This window comes from Salvelinus fontinalis, chromosome 9 (genome assembly GCF_029448725.1).
Source record: "Salvelinus fontinalis isolate EN_2023a chromosome 9, ASM2944872v1, whole genome shotgun sequence".
NCBI classification, from domain to species: domain Eukaryota; kingdom Metazoa; phylum Chordata; class Actinopteri; order Salmoniformes; family Salmonidae; genus Salvelinus; species Salvelinus fontinalis.
In genome coordinates, this window is record NC_074673.1 from 46,162,453 (window position 1) to 46,182,985 (window position 20,533).

Consider the following 20,533-nt stretch of genomic DNA (forward strand, 5'->3'; position numbering starts at 1 on the left):
AAGTTGAAACTTCTTGCCTACCTACCGGCTACCAATGTCATTCTTCTGTGAGCTGCTCCATGCCAAAACCAGTTGACAGCTGCACACTCTTGCTACCTGCAGATGATATTCCCTTGAAACTAGGCTATGTGTGCGGCACGCATGTGAATATATTTCACGTGCTTTGAAATCGTGTAAACTACTTTGCATGATTTCTCTATTGTACTGCATAATACCTCCATTACACAACATTGATATGCATCAGTAGGGATTAAGAAGTGAGTATACGCAATGCCCACTGGAAAAAAAGTGGGTATGGGGCTTATACCTGCATAGGCCTACCCTCCACTAGCCCTTTGGTTTTACAGAAAGTGCACTCTCCTACATGAGGGTGCTGGTATTACGGTTGCTGTCCTTTCAGTATCACAAACCTGTCACACACCCAAGTCCTATAGGTTTGCCACTGCGCAAACATGTCTATAATAGATGTAATGTTTAAATAGTTTAAATAGATATTCATGTTTAAAGAAAATACTTTAAATATTTGTCCTGGTGAAGTGGTTTTATTGCCCTGACTGAATGGAAGCTGAAAATTGAGTCCTCACTGTCCAAGACCGAGTCAAGACCGAGTACAAATGTATAAAATATGTTTTTATGTCACATAAACCGGATGTGTGATGTTCTACAGGCCCCTGGAGCAAATTAGGTTTAAGTGCCTTGCTAAGATTTTTCACCTTGTCAGCTCGGGTATTCGAACCAGCAACATTTAACCGCTAGGCTACCTGCAATTACAATTCGATTACAATTCGACACAAATGCTGCAGTGATGAATAACTGCAACAAATGTAATTAAGTCTGTGCTATTGATTGGCTCTGAAGTAAACTTTTTGACCCCATGGTATGTCATGGGCAGTGGTGGAATAAGCACTAAAATTGTCATACTTGAGTGAAAGTAAAGATACTTGAATAGAAAATGACTCAAGTAAAAGTCACCCAGTAAAATACTACTTGATTAAAAGTCTAAAAGTATTTGGTTTTAAATGTATCAAAAGTATAAATTATTTCTTATTCCTTATCTCAAGCCAACCAGACGGCACAATTTTCTTGTTTTTTTTTCTTTCCATTTATGGATAGCCAGGGGCACACTTATAAATTAAACATTTGTCTTTAGTGAGTCTGCCAGATCAGAGGCAGTGGGGATGACCAGGGATGTTCTCTTGATAAGGTGAATTGGACCGTTTCTCTGTGCTGCTAAGCATTCAAAATGTAATGAGTACGTTTGGGTGTCAGGGAAATGTATGGAGTAAAACGTACATGATTTTCTTTAGGAATATAGTGGAGTAAAAGTAGTCAGAAAAATAAGCAGTAAAGTACAGATACTCAAAAAAACTACTTAAGTAGAAATATTTTAAAGTCCTACTTAAGTACTTTACACGACTGGTCATGGGTACATCTTGAGCTGACAAAAATCCTAGTCCTCGAAAACAGGTTCTAGGCTGTTTAAATAAATACAATAAAATGTATCAAATAAAACTGAAAAGTCTAACATAAATATGACATGGTTGGTTTTCAGCTCTCCGCTGTGCTCCCAATGGTGTGCATTATACTGTCATACAGTGGATGTAAGTGGTACTACATTACCTATTTTTGTAACAGTCCCTGCTAAATGTTCATTGGCTCAGAGAGACTCATGTGAGGATGTAGATTTGCTTGTGAAAAAAAGACAGCTGAGAGAAGTCCTAGTGGAACCATGGGCCTCTAATCTTGGTGGAAGTGAATGTCAAGTTTGAAACGAGAAGCGAGTGGAGTTGGAGAAGATGAACGGACAACAGTAGTGTCGAAGAATGGAATTAAAAATAAGTGTCTGTAATTGAAGGGGATGTCAAGTGTATTTCGAACAAGGATTTGTTTCTTGATGGGGTGCGATTATTATAATTGTTTTATTTATTATAATTATTTTTTATCTATTTTTTATGTTTATCTGGGAGATCCGTTTGGGGTCTCAAAGATGGTGAATCGTATGTTGGGAAAGTCTAGCAGTGGGCTTATCCTGATAAATTGTGTGTCTGAGGAACAAAGGAAGATGGCAGTGGGCCTCACGAGAGTCATCTTCGGGTGTCGTGGAAGATAACCTCCTGATGAGAATCCCAGGTGTGGTTTGTAAAGGAAATTGTAAAGTATTTGGCCATGTTTCAAGTGTGTGCTGACAGGTGGAGTATACACAAGATTGGAATGAAGAACGGCCATGTTGCAATTGTGGTGGGGATCATGACTCATGACTTTGTCGAGTGCCCTGTAAGAGTGAAGGAGGTTGAGGTGATAAAAGTTATGGTGGTCCATCGGATCTCCAATCGAGAGGCAATCAAAAGAAATTGAGAGAGCAAGTGAAGTTGAAGAAATAGTAGTGGATGTGGCACAGCCCATAGTGATAGGCCTATTTGTCAACCAAGATAACCAGACGTGCTGTACGTGAAGAAAGTGGATTCTGTGGCGTTCATTGCAACTGTGATAAACTCCATGGCTCATGTAGCATTGAAATCAAAGAAATTGGACATCATTTTGGCTGCAGGTCTCGTCAGGGGAGAGTAGGGTTGACAGATTTGCAGTGTTGTACGTGGAGGACTTGAATTCAAGGTGTTGGTGAAGGGTGGAGTCACGGCAGTGAGTCCAATCGAATTGACTACTGATTTGAAGAGTACATTTTTTGTAATGGAAGTTTGGTGGCATTGTGTACCGATGCCAAACAGAGTGAGAAGGCTCTCAAACTCAAGCAGGTATGTAAAGGTGTGGTTGACAGTAGAGTGCCGGATAAAATCGCGTAGCAGTGGGTTATTACAGGAGTTCCAAAAAGTGTTAACAGGAAAAAGAAATAAAGGAACACTTGAAGGGAGGCTCTCTTATTGAGGAGAAGAGCCTCCAGATGACACGATATAGGAACAAAGTGGATAACCTTCCAGTACTACTAAACTTTGAGGATCTGGTACTGCCAGAAAAAGTTAGGATTGGGTATATGATTTACTATGTGCGAGCTTACGTTCCGAAACCATTGCGTTGCTATGACTGTCAAACATTTGGGCATGTGGCAGCAGTTTACTTTTAGTGTGTAAAGGCAAAAGGAGTTGTGTGGGGGAGAACAGGCATACGGGGAATGTGGAGAAGTGGTCCGCATACCTTTATAAAGCAGAGGATCCCATATAGGCTTGTGAGAAATGGAGTTGAGCAGGAGTATGTAGTGGTAGAAGTGTGGTTGGGAGGGGGGAATCTGCTAATAGTGAACGTTTACATCCCGTTTTAAGACTATAGTTGGTGGCCCTTGGGACTGTAGAAGGTCAAGATAGGAGACGGGTAAATTGGTGTGGGGATTTTAATGCCCACAATATGCTCTGGGGAGGGTCACAGACTGATGTAAACGGACAAGTGTTGGAGGAACTCCTGGATGAGAAAGGGCTTGTGAGTCTTAATGGCGGCCGGGGAAACAGGGTTGACCTAGTAACTGGAAATGAGTCTGCTCTGGATCTTACTCTGATCTCAAGTTCAATGGCAGGAACATGTAGTTGGGAAGTATGGGAGGAATCTAAAGGGAATAGTGATCACTATCCAATCATGTGTATGGTAGGAATAAGGGTGGAAGACACAGCAGGAGATGGATATTTGGGAAAGCGGAATGGGGTCAGTTTCGGGAGTTGAGTGAACAGGGGATGTTGCAGGTGGATCTCAGTGCAGATATAGACACAATGAATGCTGTATTAAGAGGAGAAATAGAAGGGGCCGCAAGGCAGGTGATACCCATGGGTACAGGGGGGAGAAGGAGTAATGCAGTTCCCTGGTGGACTGAAAAGTGCAGAGAAGCTGTGAAGAGCAGGAACGGGGCTTTCAGAATGTTAAAAAGGTCCCATAACTATCAGCACTTGATAAAGTATTAGCAAGCACAAGTAGTAGTAAGGAGGACCATTAGGACAGCAAAGAGAGAGTATTGATGTCAGTTCTGTGGAAACATAGGCAGTACTACTCCTGTGGGAGTGGTATGGGGGATGATTAAGAGGATGAATGGGGTCAGAAGAGATTGGGATCTCCGTGTGCTGAAAAGTGGGTAGACTGTTGCAGAGAGACATGGGAGAAGGTAGAGATGTTAGCCCAGGCAAAAAGTGCACAGCTGAAATAATCTGACAGAGGAGGGAAAACGTGGGAAAGAGAGGGTCATAGGTGAACATCCAGGGATCCTGGATCAGAGAGAGGTGGCGGAGGATGCATTGAATGCCCCTTTTACATTAGCTGAGATGTGTGTGCTAAAACTGGGGTAAAATCTACTGGGAAGATTACATCATGATCCTACATCTGTGACACAGCAATGGGAAAAGTGTTGGGCCTTTACAATAAGGTGTGGCAGGAAGTGAAGCTGCCTAACAGTTGGAAGAAGACCCTAGTGATGCCGATACGGAAACCAGGGAAAGACCCAACTAATCCATCAAGATAAAAATAGGCCGATAGCGTTGACATGTCCTCTCTGTAAACTTACAGAAAGGATGTTAACAGAGCCTATGCTGTGCCAATTCACATACAGTACATACAATTATGCAAGTTCTCCCACTTGAAAAGATGAGAGAGGCCTGTAATTTCCATCATAGGTACACTTCAACTATGACAGACAAAATGAGGAAAAAAAATCAGAAAATCACATTGTAGGATTTTTTATGAATTTATTTGCAAATTATGGTGGAAAATAAGTATTTGGACCAGTTCAATGTATTCTACAGCTCTGAAGCTTTCTATGGATATAAGGGTTTACTAGTCCTTTCTTCATGGCTCTCTCTATACTTTCTTTAATCCGGGCATAGCAAGTAAATGGGTTACTGTAAAATTGACAGTTTACAGGCAGCTCGGTGGCAAGTAAAATTCTGTATTTCATATTCCAGTACACCTACGTAATATAAGTACAGTATCAAAGCAAGTACTGTGTAATGACACAGTACAATACCATAAAATGTACTGTATTATACTGTAAAAAAAAGTTAATTCTACCTTAATCAGAATGGATGAGTTAATGAAATTCATTTGAGGGGGTTTGTATTTTACTGTAATTAAAAGAGATTGGTGCAAGCAGGTTTGCTGCTAGGTAAGGTGTTTACACATTACAGCATATTAATGAATATTTGGTGTTTATATCACTTGCACTACAGGGCAAAACAGACCAAAAGGACATGGCAAAATTCTGAACCATTTAAGGTTTAACACTTGCTGACACTCCAATCTGTTCCATATACATTTTAAAATAACGGGACACAATAACCACATAGGACCTAAATTGGTACAGCATTCTCACTCACGGGTGCAACAAATATAGCCTCTTACAAGGAACGCTCATGTTAATGAGCCAGAAACAACAATAGTGGTCAAAGTTTTTTTGGCGCTCCAAAGGTACAGTACTGTACTGTATTTTCTGTTGTTGAATTATAGTACCATTTGGAAATACAGCAATTCCTTCCCTACCCACAACATTTTCCCACAATGCACCAGGAGAATGCTACCTGCCCGATTGCATAGTGGCAACTGTAAAGTTTGGTGGAGGAGGAATAATGGTCTGGGGCTGTTTTTCATGGTTAGGGCTAGGCCCCTTAGTTCCAGTGAAGGAACATCTTAATGCTACAGCGTACAATGACAATCTAGACGATTCTGTACTTTCAACTTTGAGTTTGAGTTTATTGAGTTTATTTATTTTATTTTTACAGGGACAGTGCACATTAATCAACGTTTCAGTAAAAGTGCCGGTTTTAGCCAGCCGGCTAATTTTCAACCGCAGTCCCTGGGCAGGTTATTAAAAACAATTACACTATAGACAATCATTGAGCAGTGAGCACACGCAGAGCAACATAGGACAAGCAAGACATAGCATACAGACAGAGCAACATAGAACAAAAAGCAGCAAGACAAAATTCATAAAAGCAACAAAGTGTTTCCACACCTCACAAGCAACAGACAACATGGAAAGCGGCAATACACAGCTAGGGATTATGTTCACAAATCTGATTGACCTTTAGCCATGTCTTCATGCATTTTGTGAAAGTGTGATATGTGGTGCAGTTATGTGTGTCTGATGGCAGTGTATTCCAGACATGGGAAGCTCTCACAGAGAAAGCGGATTTACTAAAGGTGCTTTTCCTTAAGGGAACTATACAGTCACCTCTCATGGCAGACCTTGTGGATCTGCTGCCATATGTTTAGGTTTTCTGTTTAACAAAAATACTGAGAGGCGGGGGAGCCAGGCCATTTAGGATCTTGAATACAAGACATGCGTCGGTGTATTGCACAAGATTTTCCCAACTCAGGAGCTCATGCTTTCTGAGGATGTAACAGTGATGATGGCTATTGGGCTTCCTATCAAGCACTTTGAGAGCCTGTTTGTAGACAGACTGAATAGGTTTTAATGTTGTACAGCAAGCTTGGGCCCAACTAATCAAGCAGTATGTTAAGTGGGGGAGTATCATAGATTTGAAGTACAGTTTTGCTACCTCTGTAGTCAAACAATTTCGTATAAATCGGAAATTAGCTAAGTTGAATTTGTTTATTTCTATGACCTTTTCACATGCTTTTTAAAAGAGAGGTTGGAATCAAGTATGATGCCAAGATACTTAAAATCAGATACCACCTGGAGCTTCCCCCCTGACACATAGACATCTGGCTCAGTAGCATCTGTTGCCCTCTTTGTGAAGAACATGCAAACAGTTTTTTTCACATTGAGATGCAAACACGAGTCGCTGAGCCACTTTGTAACCTGGACCATTACACTAGTGAGTTCTTCTGCAGCTTGTTGTTTGCTCTTTGCATGCACATATATTACTGTATCATCTGCATAAATTTGAACTTCAGACCCAGTACAGACAGAAGGCAGATCATTAATGTACAGGCTGAACAGGAGGGGCCCCAGTATTGACCCTTGGGGCACGCCCACATCATAGCTAAGAGTGGGCGACAGCTCACTGTTCACTCTAACACACTGAGTTCTGCCTTCAAGGTATGATTTCATCCATCTCAAGGCATCGGGGGAAAAGTTGAACTTGGACAATTTTGTGATGAGAATCTCATGGTTAACAGTATCAAAAGCCTTTCTTAGGTCCAGAAACACAGCCCCAACAACGCCCCCTTTGTCCATCTTGGACTTCACATTTTCCAGAAGAAAGCAGTTGGCCGTTTCTGTGGAGTGTTTTGCTCTGAAGCCAAACTGCATGGAGTGTAATGTGAATTGTTCTGCTACACACTTTTCAACAACCTTCGACACCACAGATAGTATACCACAGCAGCATACCACCCTGCATACCACTACTGGCTTGCTTCTGAAGCTAAGCAGGGTTGGTCCTGGTCAGTCCCTGGATGGGAGACCAGATGCTGCTGGAAGTGGTGTTGGAGGGCCAGTAGGAGGCACTCTTTCCTCTGGTCTAAAAAATATCCCAATGCCCCAGGGCAGTGATTGGGGACACTGCCCTGTGTAGGGTGCCGTCTTTCGGATGGGACGTTAAACGGGTGTCCTGACTCTCTGAGGTCATTAAAGATCCCATGGCACTTATCGTAAGAGTAGGGGTGTTAACCCCGGTGTCCTGGCTAAATTCCCAATCTGGCCCTCAAACCATCATGGTCACCTAATAATCCCCAGTTTACAATTGGCTCATTCATCCCCCTCCTCTCCCCTGTAACTATTCCCCAGGTCGTTGCTGCAAATGAGAACGTGTTCTCAGTCAACTTACCTGGTAAAATAACGGTAAATAAATAAATAAATAAAAAATACTAATGGGCCTGTAGTTACTCACGTCAGCAGGGTCGCCCGATTTAAAGATGGCCGTTATTATGGCCGACTTCCATACCCTTGGAATTGAAGGCTATTGCTATTTCGACTGCATCCTGTGTTAGATTGTTATTCACCATGATGTCTTGTTGCAGTGTTACTATGGTCTTTCCCTGTTAACTTTTTTAGATTCTCCCAGATCAATTTAGAATTTCCCTTTGCTTCACCAATTATGTTAATAAAAAAGTTTGCCTTGGCCTGTCTGATTTCTTTCATCACCTTATTTCTCAACATGGTAAACCTAAGTCTGTCATGCTCTAATTTGGATCTTAGGGCTATTTTTAGAGCATAATCTCGTTCTTTTATCAATTTCCAGATTTCTCCATTTAGCCACGGAAGAGTGCTCTTTTGGCCAGGTTAGGATTTGATTTTCTTTAGGAAACCATTTATTGGAGTCTGGATTGTGGATAGAAAAGCTTTCTGGCTATAAGTGTCAGATTATGATCAGATAGCCCAGTAACCATATTGAATGATTTAGTCACTCTCTCTGGTTTATTACTGAACACCAAATCAATCTGTGTTTTAGAGCAACAAGTCACCCTGGTTGGTCCTTTAACTAACTGCGTAAGGTCAAAGGTATTAGTGATCCGTTTGAGGGTTTTCCTACAAGACTTGTCTTCATAATAATATTAAAATCTCCCATTAAGATGACCTCTTTCCCAAAATCACATTCCCTAAGCATGTTATTAAACTTATCAAAAAACACAATTTTGGTGGATAGTGGCCTATACATTCCAATAAGGGTAAAAGACATTTGGGGAGACAGTGTAACGTTCAGGCCAATATATTCCAGTTCATTATTACATGACCACTCAATTTGTTTACATCGGATATGTTCTTTACTTTAAATCAAATCAATTCTTTACTGTAAATCACCCCCTCCTCTTCCTTCAATCCTGTTTTTCCTGAAAACGTTGTAGCCAGGCACAATCAAAGCAGTATATGGAGAGTTTTTATGGAGCCATGTCTCTGAGAGGCAGAGGAAGTCAAGGTTGGAGTCTGTGAGTAGATGTTGAATTTGATCACTTTTTGGAATGACACTACGAATGTTCAAGTGCCCCCCTAGTAGTCCCTTGGGCTTAGCTTGTGGGTCCCAGATGACTCGAGAGTGATTGACACATTGAAAAAAGTTACATTTTCTGTGTTTTCTGACCGCTGGGTTTAGGCCGTTTTTGTTTCTGGATTTAGGCCAAGAATTGAGTTGCACATCCCCGGAGAGCAGGAGGGTAGTGAACAGGTAGTTTAACAGTTTGCGATAAATGTTGGACTTGTGTTTGCTACGCCTAAGCGGTTCAGTGGAATAGGGAGCAAGGTAGACTTGGCCATTATTCAGAACATTATGGTATGCTGTGTACTGTCCGCTCCCGTGGAACGGTGAACCAATGTGTTTGGTGTTGATATTCTCCGGCAGTAGATTTGTGTCATCCCAGCAAGGACGCACAGAGATTATCAGTAGAACAGCTACATAACTGACAATCATGGCACAGTACTGGAGATAAAACACATAATTGCTCTTTAACTCTTTGCATGATTTACCTAGCTGGGGTCGGCGTACACCTGATGTTTTAGATAAAATAACAGCATTCGTATGAGAAGCGGCACCTGCCTCACCACCCTGTCTTCCGTCCGCTATTATCCGATCCGCTTGTTGTTTGTCCTAATTTTCATTAGACCCAGTTCAGACATTGAGACTCAACTTGATAGAAAATAAAAGAACTTGAGACTTGACTTGGAACCTCTAGTCTCGGGACTCGACCTTGCCTTGAGACTGATGACTTGAAATTATCTAACATGTTTTGTCACTCCTTTTGTGGCACAGGTTCTACGTGGATTAGGCCTACTCTACACGCAGCCAGAGACAGTAGCCGCAGCATCGCCCTTTGTGGCAACAGTTTGGGAAAGGCCCTTTCCTGTTTCAGCATGACAATGCCCCCATGCACAAAGCGAGGTCCATACAGAAATGGTTTGTGGAGATCGGTGTGGAAGAACTTGACTGGCCTGCCCAGAGCTTCTACACCTGCATTGCTTGCTGTTTGGGGTTTTAAGCTGTCTTTCTGTACAGCACTTTGAGATATCAGCTGATGTAAGAAGGGCTATATAAATACATTTGATTTGATCTCCACCCCATCGAACACCTTTGGGATGAATTGGAACGCAGACTGCGAGCCAGACCTAGTCGCCCAACATCAGTGCCCGACCTCACTAATGCTCTTGTGGCTGAATGGAAGCAAGTCTCCGCAGTAATGTTCCAACATCTAGTGGAAAGCCTTCCCAGAAGAGTGGAGGCTTATGTAGCAGCAAAGGGGGGACCAACTCCATATTAATGCCCATGGTTTTGGAATGAGATGTTTGACGAGCAGGTGTCCACATACTGTACTTTTGGTCAACGTGTCCACATACTGTACTTTTGGTCAACGTGTCCACATACTGTACTTTTGGTCAACGTGTCCACATACTGTACTTTTGGTCAAATATCCACACTTCTCTTTGAGGACCATGTTGAGCTTTCTGCTTGTGTATTTGCTTCACAGATCAACTCAAGCTCAACAGAGTAAGTATTACTAAACTGAGTAATACTACATCCAAGATTAAAACATGCCCAGCTCCATTGCCCTGTTCAATTGTACTATCAATCCCAAAGAAAAGGGTAGGAATAGTGTGGCCTCCGTACCCGCTGGGTACTTGTCTGCAGTGTCAGTCTGGCCTGAGGAGAGAGAACTGACTTCAGTCCCAACCTTTGTAACGATAGGGCTTATCTGTTGTTTTATGATCAGAGGAGAGGAGCATGTCTATGGTGGACTTTTCCACTCATTAAACACACACATTTGTTCTGGAGACGTCAGACAATAATGCGAGCCGCATGACTCCCGTTTCATTTGCAAAGAAGTTAATGAAAGCAGATCTGTTTTTGAGATTGAGATGAGATCTATTTGTCTGATCATTATATGAGAAATGTGCACGTTATCTGTTTTGAGGGCAGTATGGGAGCATACTGTATCCAGCCCTATAGGCTATAGCATACAGAGAATTGAACCGAAATGTGTTAAAGTAGAGTGAATAACCTGTATGAAGAAATAATGTAAGGCATGACCTCCCTAAAATACGAGGAATAAGGCCGTATATGGTTCAATTATGGAACTACTAGGACACAAGTTCTGAAGGATAATGAAAACGGGAATGTGTGGAGGCACGTTTAGTCAGTGGCTATAAACGTCATGCCTGTGTGCTGTAAATGTACAACAACCATCCACATGAGCCAGACAACAAATAACAGAAGTTACAAGAAATCTTCAGGTTTTTTTGCTTTGACGTTGTGAAAAGGGACAGCATGACGAATGATTGATTGCATAATATGATTTTACTATGGCACCACACACAAACCAAACACACAGAGAACAGGAAACCGTTGGCCAGTGGGAGTCTGCCTCGTATAAGGAGGGAACAGAAGCAGGAGACAGATAGGCCTATATTACTGACTATGCAAGCATCACTGTTAACTACCCCATAACACATTTCCGGTTGTTTTTATGGTAACTTACTGTACATGCAGTGAGTTGTCTAAGTTACAGTAAAAAAAGGTACAGTATGTTAATATGTTGTACCGTTGCTTTTACATTAACTGACTGCTTGTAATTTACCATAAAACAGTACAGTGCGTTACTGTAATCTTTTTACAATGATTGTAATTAATTTAGGGGAAATGGGGTTTGTATTTTACCATAATTGCATGGGATTGGTGCAAGCAAGTTGGCTGCTAAGTAATGTGTTGAAATTTCAATTCATATTTGTTTTTTTAGATCACTTGCACTTCTAGAGGCCTTAACAAAGGTGTCAAAACTGGCTGCCACTCCAATCTGTCTCCAATCCACATTTTTGGAGCATTACAGTGGCTTGGCATTTTTCCTCTTTTGTTGCCTTACAACCTGGAATTCAAATATATTTTTGGGGGGTTTGTATCATTTGATTTACACAACATACATACCACTTGAAGATCATTTCTATTTTTATTATTGTGAAACAAACAAGAAATAAGACAAAAAAATATACTTGAGCATGCAAAACTATTCACCCCCCCAAAGTCAGTACTTTGTAGAGCCAAAATGGCTTTTTTTCTGGCCACTCTTAGGTAAAGCCCAGCTCTGTGGAGTGTACGGCTTAAAGTGGTCCTATGGAGAGATACTCCAATCTCTGCTGTGGAGCTTCGCAGCTCCTTCAGGTTTATCTGTGGTCTCTTTGTTGCCTCTGATTAATGCCCTCCTTGCCTGGTTTGTGAGTTTTGGTGGGCAGCCCTCTCTTGGCAGGTTTGTTGTGGTGCCAGATTCTTTCCATTTTTTAATAATGGATTTAATGGCTCTGTGGGATGTTCAAAGTTTCGTATATTTTTTTATAACCCAACCCTGATCTGTACTTCTCCACAAATGTGTCCCTGACCTGTTTGGAGAGCTCCTTGGTCTCCTTGAGCTCCTTGGTGCCGTTTGCTTGGTGGTGCCCCTTGCTTAATGGTGTTGCAGACTCTGGGGCTTTTCAGAACAGGTGTATATACTGAGATTATGTGACACTATATGACACTTAGATTGCACACCGTTGGACTTTATTTAACTAATTATGTGACTTCTGAAGGTAATTGGTTGCACCAGATCTTATTTAGGGGGTGAATACATATGCACGCACCACTTTGCCATTATTTATTTTTTGAAACAAGTTACTTTTTTCATTTCATCTTCACCAATTTGGACTATTTTGTGTATGTCCATTACATGAAAACCAAATAAAAATCTATTTTAAATTACAGGTTGTAATACAACAAAACAGAAAAAATGCCAAGGGGGATGAATACTTTTGCAAGGCATTGTACTATCACATATCTGTTAAATTGGTACAGCACTCACATTAACGGGCCTCTTACAAGGCATGCCTCAGAAACAACAATACCATTTACCCACTAGTGGTCAGAAGGTTTTGGGGGCTCCAAAATTACGGTACGGAACTGTATTCTGCGGGGTGGTACAGAACCATTTGAAACGCAGCAATTCTTTCCCCGCCCACAACAATATCCCACAATGCACCATCATTTGCATTATACTGCTGTATAATGCTTTACAGTATTTTACTGGTGATGAATGTAAACATTTATCATATAAATCAGTGTTCCATTACAGTGTAATATTCGGTATGAGAAAAAAAAATTGAACGTATGTTGTACAAACTTTATTTGGTTGGTTCACTTCAGACCTTGATGTCTCTCAATCCAATCAGAGTTGTTTGAAAAAGTTGCTAGTTACCAATCCTACAATACTGTGTGGTTACGGTAATGTACTGTTAAACCAACAGTTCTTTGGAATTAACGATATTATTATTATACATTTTTTTTATTTTACCTTTTATTTATACAGCTTTTTCTCATTGAGAGAACATCTCTTTTCCAAGAGAGACCTGGTCCAATATTTACCCTTTATGCCTAAAATATAGCAGACACTACAAATGATTTGGGGTAAATTACATCCATATAACATCCATAAATGGATTTAACCTCTATAGGATCGGTCGGTCCCCCAGGGGACGGTTGAGCTAACATAGGCTAATGTGATTGGCATGCGATTGTAAGTAACAAGAACATTTCCCAGGACATAGACATATCTGATATTGGCAGAAAAATGAATTTCTTGTTAATCTAACTGCACTGTCCAATTTACAGTAGCTATTACAGTGAAATAATGCCATGCTATTGTTTGAGGAGAGTGCACAGTTATGAACTTGAAAATGTATTAATAAACCTATCAGGCACATTTGGACAGCCTTGATACATACTTTTGACAGAAATGCAATGGTTCATTGGATAAGTCTAAAACTTTGCATGTACACTGCTGCCATCTAGTGGGTAAAATCTAAATTGTGCCTGTGCTGGCATAATACATTTTGGCCTTACTCTTGCATTTCAAAGATGATGGTACAAATAAATTACTAAAAAGAGCATGTTTTTTTCTATTATCTTTTACCAGATCTAATGTGTTATATTATCCTACATTAATTTAACATTTCCACAAACTTACGAGTGTTTCCTTTCAAATGGTATCAATAATATGCATATTCTTGCTTCAGGTCCTGAGCTACAGGTAGATAGATTTGGGTAAGTCATTTTAGGAGAAAATTGAAAAGAATGGGTGGTCCTTAATTGGGCTATACACTAATTAAAAAATACAATGGGTTAATAAGGAAACAATTGGAAGTAAGATTGTTGTATTATTCAGATGAGAGATGGAGGACCTTTGAATGGCTGGAACTCAAGACAGGGGTTAGAATATGGGATATAACCTAGTTTCAGAGAACATTTTACTCCTGTCCAGACTCCCTGAGCTCATCTGTGATTCTACACCTCAAGTCTATTTAACTCCAGCCACCAATGGCTGGTTTTCATTATTTGTTTTTATGTAGTTCAAAAAATAGATTTAGATCTTGGAGGCCAGGTGTGTGGACTGACTCTCTGGCCATATTTTGGCAAAAACAAACCAAGCATGTCTATACTAAATGTACTCAAAGCTGAAGCCTCAGAGTCCAGGTGAGATCTTTGATAACCAACTGCGTGTTGTGCAGTCCAAATGTCATGATATCTGTATGTGTTGCTTCAAGTCCATGTTTAACTTCTTGACGCTAGGAGGCAGAATTTTTATGTTTGGAAAAATAACGTTCCCAATGTAAACGGCCTATTTCTCAGGCCCAGATGCTAGAATATGCATATAATTGACAGATTAGGATAGAAAACACTCTAAAGTTTCCAAAACTGATTCCTTCAGCAGTTCTGCACATCGTGTTCATATTCATTACATGCATGTAGCACTAATTCCAAAAAGATTTGTGACACTGTAAAGTCCATGGAGAATAAGAGCACCTCCTCCCAGCTGCCTAGTGCACTGGGCAGCTGGAGAATAGGAAACATTGTCACCACCAATTTAAATCTACGATAATCGATAATTTCAGTAAGCATTTTTCTACGGCTGGCCATGATTTCCACCTGGCTATCCCTACCCCGGCCAACATCTCAGCACCCCCTGCAGCAACTTGCCCAAGCCCCCCTCCCCCCACTTCTCCTTCACCCAAATCCAGACAGCTGATGTTCTGAAAGAGCAGCAAGAGCAGCAAAATCTGGATCCTTACAAATCATCTGGGCTAGACAATCTGGACCCTCTCTTTCTAAAATTATCCACCGACATTACTAGCCGATTCAAACTCTCTTTCGTATCGTCTGAGATCCCCAAAGATCTAAAATCTAAAAAGCCAAGTTAACCTCACTAGGGTGGGGGGCACTATTTTCACCTCCGGATGAAAAGCGTACCCAAAGTAAACTGCCTGCTACTCAGGCCCAGAAGCTAGGATATGCATATAATTGGTATATTTGGACAGAAAACACCCTGAAGTTTCCAAAACTGTTCAAATTAAAATAATTTTTAAATAATAAATAAAATAATTTCTATGAGTATAACAGAACTGATATGACAGGCAAAAACCTGAGAGAAATCAATCCAGGAAGTGTTTTTTTGTTTTGTTGTTGTAGTTTTCTATTTAATGCCATTACAGTATCCATTGATTTAGGACTCAAATTCCACTTCCTATGGCTTCCACTAGATGTCAACAGTCTTTAGAAATTGTGTCAGGCTTGTATTCTGAAAAATGAGGGCGTAAGACCACTTTGAATGAGTGGACCATTCAGTGTCCCTGAGGTTTTTCATGCGCGCGACCGAGAGCACGCCTTTCTTGTTTTCTTTTTATATTGACGAAGCTTTTGTCTTGTGGATTACCGAACAAAACTAAGGTTTTTGGAAATAAAGAGGGACTTTATCGAACAAAACAAACATTTATTGAGTAAATGGGAGTCTTGTGAGTGTAACCATGTGAAGATCATCAAAGGTAAGTGATTCATTTATCACTATTTCTGTCTTGTGTAACTCCTCTATTTGGCTGGTAACTGTTTGTAATCATTTGTCTGCTGGGCGCTGTTCTCAGATAATCGTATGCTTTTGCCATAAAGCCTTTTTGAAATCTGACACCGTGGTTGGATTAACAAGAAGTTAATCTTTAAACCGATGTATAACACTTGTATGTTTTATGAATTTTTATCATGAGTATTTCTGTTTTTGAATTTGGCGCTCTGCAATTTCACTGGATGTTGGCCAGGTGGGATGGTAGCGTCCCACACCCCCTAGAGAGGTTATCAAACAGATCACCAACCATTTTCGAATCTCACCGTACCTCCACTAAGCAATCTGGTTTCAGAGCTGGTCATGGGTGCACCTAAGCCATGCTCAAAGCCCTAGACGATATCATAACGCCATCGATAAAAGACAGTACTGTGCAGCTGTCGTCATCGACCTGACCAAGTCTTTCAAATCTGTCAATCACCGTATTCTTATCGGCAGACTCAACAGCCTTGGCTTCTCAAATGACTGCCTCGCCTGGTTCACCAATTACTTCTCCGATAGAGTTCAGTGTGTCAAATCGGAGGGCCTGTTGTCCAGACCTCTGGCAGTCTCCATGGGGGTGCCACAGGGTTCAGTTCTCGGGCCGACTCTTTTCTCTGTATATATCAATGATTTCACTCTTGTTGCTGGTGATTCTCTGATCCACCTCTACGCAGACGACACCCTTCTGTATACATCTGGCCCTTCTTTGGATACTGTGCTAACAAACCTCCAAATGAGCTTCAATGCCATACAATACTCCTTCCGAGGCCTCCAGCTGCTTTTAAATGCAAGTAAAACTAAGTGCATGCTCTTTAACCAATTGCTGCCCGCACCCTCCCGCCCAACTAGCATCACTACTCTGGACGGTTCTGACTTAGAATATGTGGACAACTACAAATACCCAGGTGTCTGGTTAGACTGTAAACTCTCCTTCCAGACTCATATTAAGCATCTCCAATCCAAAATTAAAACTAGCATTGGCTTCCTATTTCACTACAAAGCCTCCTTCACTCATGCTGCCAAACATACCCTTGTAAAACAGAATATCCTACCCATCGTTGACTTCGGCTATGTCATTTACAAAATAGCCTCCAACACTCTACTCAGCAAATTGGATATAGTCTATCACAGTGCCATCCGTTTTGTCACCAAAGCCCCATATACTACCCACCACTGCGACCTGAATGCTCTCGTTGGCTTGCCCTCACTACATATTCGTCGCCAAACCCACTGGCTCCATGTCATCTATAAGTCTATGCTAGGTAAAGCCCTGCCTTATCTCAGCTCACTGGTCACCATAGCAACACCCACCTATAGCACTCGCTCCAGCAGGTATATTTTACTGGTCACCCCCAAAGCCAACACTTCCTTTGGCTGCCTTTCCTTCCAGTTCTCTGCTGCCAATGACTGGAACGAACTGCAAAATCACTGAAGCTGGAGTCTTATATCTCAATCAATCAATCAATCAAATGTATTTATAAAGCCCTTCTTACATCAGCTGATGTCACAAAGTGCTGTACAGAAACCCAACCTAAAACCCCAAACAGCAAGCAATGCAGGTGTAGAAGCAAGCAATGCAGGTGTATCTCCCTCTCTAATTTTAAGCATCAGCTGTCAGAGCAGCTTACAGATCACTACCTGTACACAGCCAATCTGTAAATAGCATACCCAACTACCTCATCCCCATATTGTTACTTATCCTCTTGCTCTTTTGCACCCCAGTATCTCTACTTGCACATCATCACTTCCACATCTATCACGCTAGTGTTAATGCTAAATTGTCATTTGTTTGCCTCTATGGCCTATTTATTGCCTTACCTCCCTACTCTTCTACATTTGCACACACTGTACATAGATTTGTCTATTGGGTTAGTGACTGTACATTTGTTTAACTCTGTGCTATTGTTTTTGTCGCACTGCTTTGCTTCATCTTGGCCAGGTCGCAGTTGTAAATGAGAACTTTTCTCAACTGCCCTACCTGGTTAAATAAAGGTGAAATAAAAATAAAATGGTGCAAATTAGTTGACAAGGGTCTCTTGGCTTGAGGAAAAGTAGTTTGTGCTTTCAGCGTTGTCAAAAAACACATGGACATAAACAACATACAACTAGTCAAATACTCTTTATTCACAACAATGACAATAAAGGAAGGAACATCATGTGACATTTCAGAATTGTTATCAGATACATTTACAAAGAAAAGGGTAAGTCCATGACAGTCTTTATATACACTCTTAGGAAAAAAAGGTGCCATCTAAAACCGAAAAGGTTCTTCAGCTGCCCCCATAGGAGAACCCTTTGAAGAACCCTTTTTGGTTCCAAGTAGAATAACCCTTTTGTGTTCCATGTAGAACCATTTCCACAGAGGTTTCTACATGGAACCCAAAAGAGTTCTGCCTGTAACCAAAAAAAAAAAAAAAATGGTTCTCATATGTGAATAGCCAAAGAATCCTTTTGGAACACTTTTTTTCTAAGAGTGTAGTATCAGGTTCAGGAATCATTTTAACTACCCAGTCTATAGATTCTTGGGTAACATTTTTCGTAAATTAGCCATTACTTTTAAAAGTGTTATAAATACTCATAAATAATCATGCTTATAAATGTTTACAAATAATGAAGTACATATTTATGAATAGTTTGTTAATGCTTAATCATGAAAGTAATTATTTGTAAAGTGATACTGACACTGGTGGTACAGGTAGGAGATTATATATATATACTGTGTATATATATATATATATATATATATGGCTTTCTGAGACATTTACAAAGAGTGCACATGTAAGAGGGGTAAAGGAATAGTTTTGGATCTTACAATATACGGTAGTGCCATCAGGGCACAGACTCAGGTTCTCTTTAAACCAAGAGATCCACTAACAGTTTTGTACCGATATCAGTACATCTTTTAAGTGAACATTTTATTTGTGTGACTTGTGTTTGTCTTGTAAGCATTTATATCTGTCGTGTGAATGTTGCTGTTTACATGTTCACTATATATCGTTAGATTTATCTTATCCAACTTGCCACAACTGATGTTCCTTCTGTATCAATAAATGCATTCAAATAATTACAGATTAGTCTAATTAATAAAACATATGTATTACCCCTGAGACCTCCGAATGTCATAACTTTCCATGACTGATTAAACACTATTCTATTAGATTATATCTTAAAATGTTCAAGCAGCCCACTGGTTACTACTGTAACATTAGGAAGTCAGACTTCCATAGTTGTCCAGTTGGAGACTTCAGTCGTTTCCCACATTTCCAGTCCTGTTGTCCTCCAGTTATAACTCAGCCGCCCAGTGATAGACATTGGGACACATGTACTGCTTCAACAGCAGGTTGACCTTCTCTGTATCTCCTCCTAACCCACTGTGGACAAGCATACAGAGTGATATATTATGATATATTAAATCAGAGATGGGGAAATTTGATGTGGGTGGGGGCCACAAAAAATATCAACTCATCATGAGGAGCCACAGTGGCTCACGGCCCGGTCTGCATACCCACATCCGTACCCACACATGCAGTCAGAGCCAGACCGAGCCATTTGGGGGCCCTAAGTGAAATTTTGATATCTGAGTGAGAGTGACAAACTCAATGTGAGCCCCCGGTCGGTAATTCGACTATGATTTCTACAAGTTTAGATAGCTGACTAGACTTACCCTACCAATCCAAAAGATTGGTTAAGGACCATGATGCGTTGGTGTTTCCTGCTGTACGTATCAAAACTCATAACAGTTTAACACAGGGATGGGCAACTTGTAGGCCCATGGGGGAAAAAATCAGCGGGCCTACAAAAGTGCATGTTGCCCATCCCTGTGTTAAACTATTACGAGTTTTGATAAGTACACCAGGAAACAACAACACATCATGGTCATGAAGATGTTTGTTACTTAGTTCATGTTCTGTTACAGAGAGAGACAATATGAAGACCCTGGTGACGTCATAGAACTAGAAGCTATAAAACTGACATCCACATTCAAGTCAACGTTCTGTGATAGTAATTATATTTCTATGGGTGACACTGACGTTACCTTTTCTTAGCACTCTGCATGCGTCGGAGGAACGCGCAGATTGAGCTGTGCTTAGCTTTGGACCTCAAGTACTCAGCGTATCTATTGGAAAACTCAATGTCCCCCAACTGTCTCGTCTGTGGGCCCGATCTGGATTGAGTGGAATAACAGGCGGATAATTGAAATGGTGAAAACGTGAGTACTCGTGCTTATATTGCCAATATGGTCTTATTAGGATATTTAACTAATGCAGTTATATGTCACACATGAAGCCTCCATAGTAAGAGAGATTGGTTGAAATGAGGAGCATGGACGGGGCCTCTGTAACTTACCTCAGTCTGGCTTCAACCAGGGCATTCACATAGTTCCTGGCGAACAGGGACTGGGTGTTTAAACGACTGATCTCACTCCTGATGATCCCCTCCAGATCCCCTTGGTTACTGTAGTGATGACATGATATTATGTTGTAGGATAACAAACACCAGCTACGTACACCCACTACACATGGTCCTCTGTAGATTAGTTGCTAGAGCATGGCACTTGCATCGCCAGGATAGTGGGTTTGATTCCCGGAACCACCAAATTAAAAATGTCTGCTAAATCTAATACATTATTATATTACCTATGCATGATCCCAGCGGGCAAAACTGGTTGAAATGATGTAGTTGCAGAGGACCAAATGGAGTGAAGGTGATCTCTAAATTAGTGGAAAAGAGAATCTTACCTCTCCCACAGAGGAAGGGATCCTGT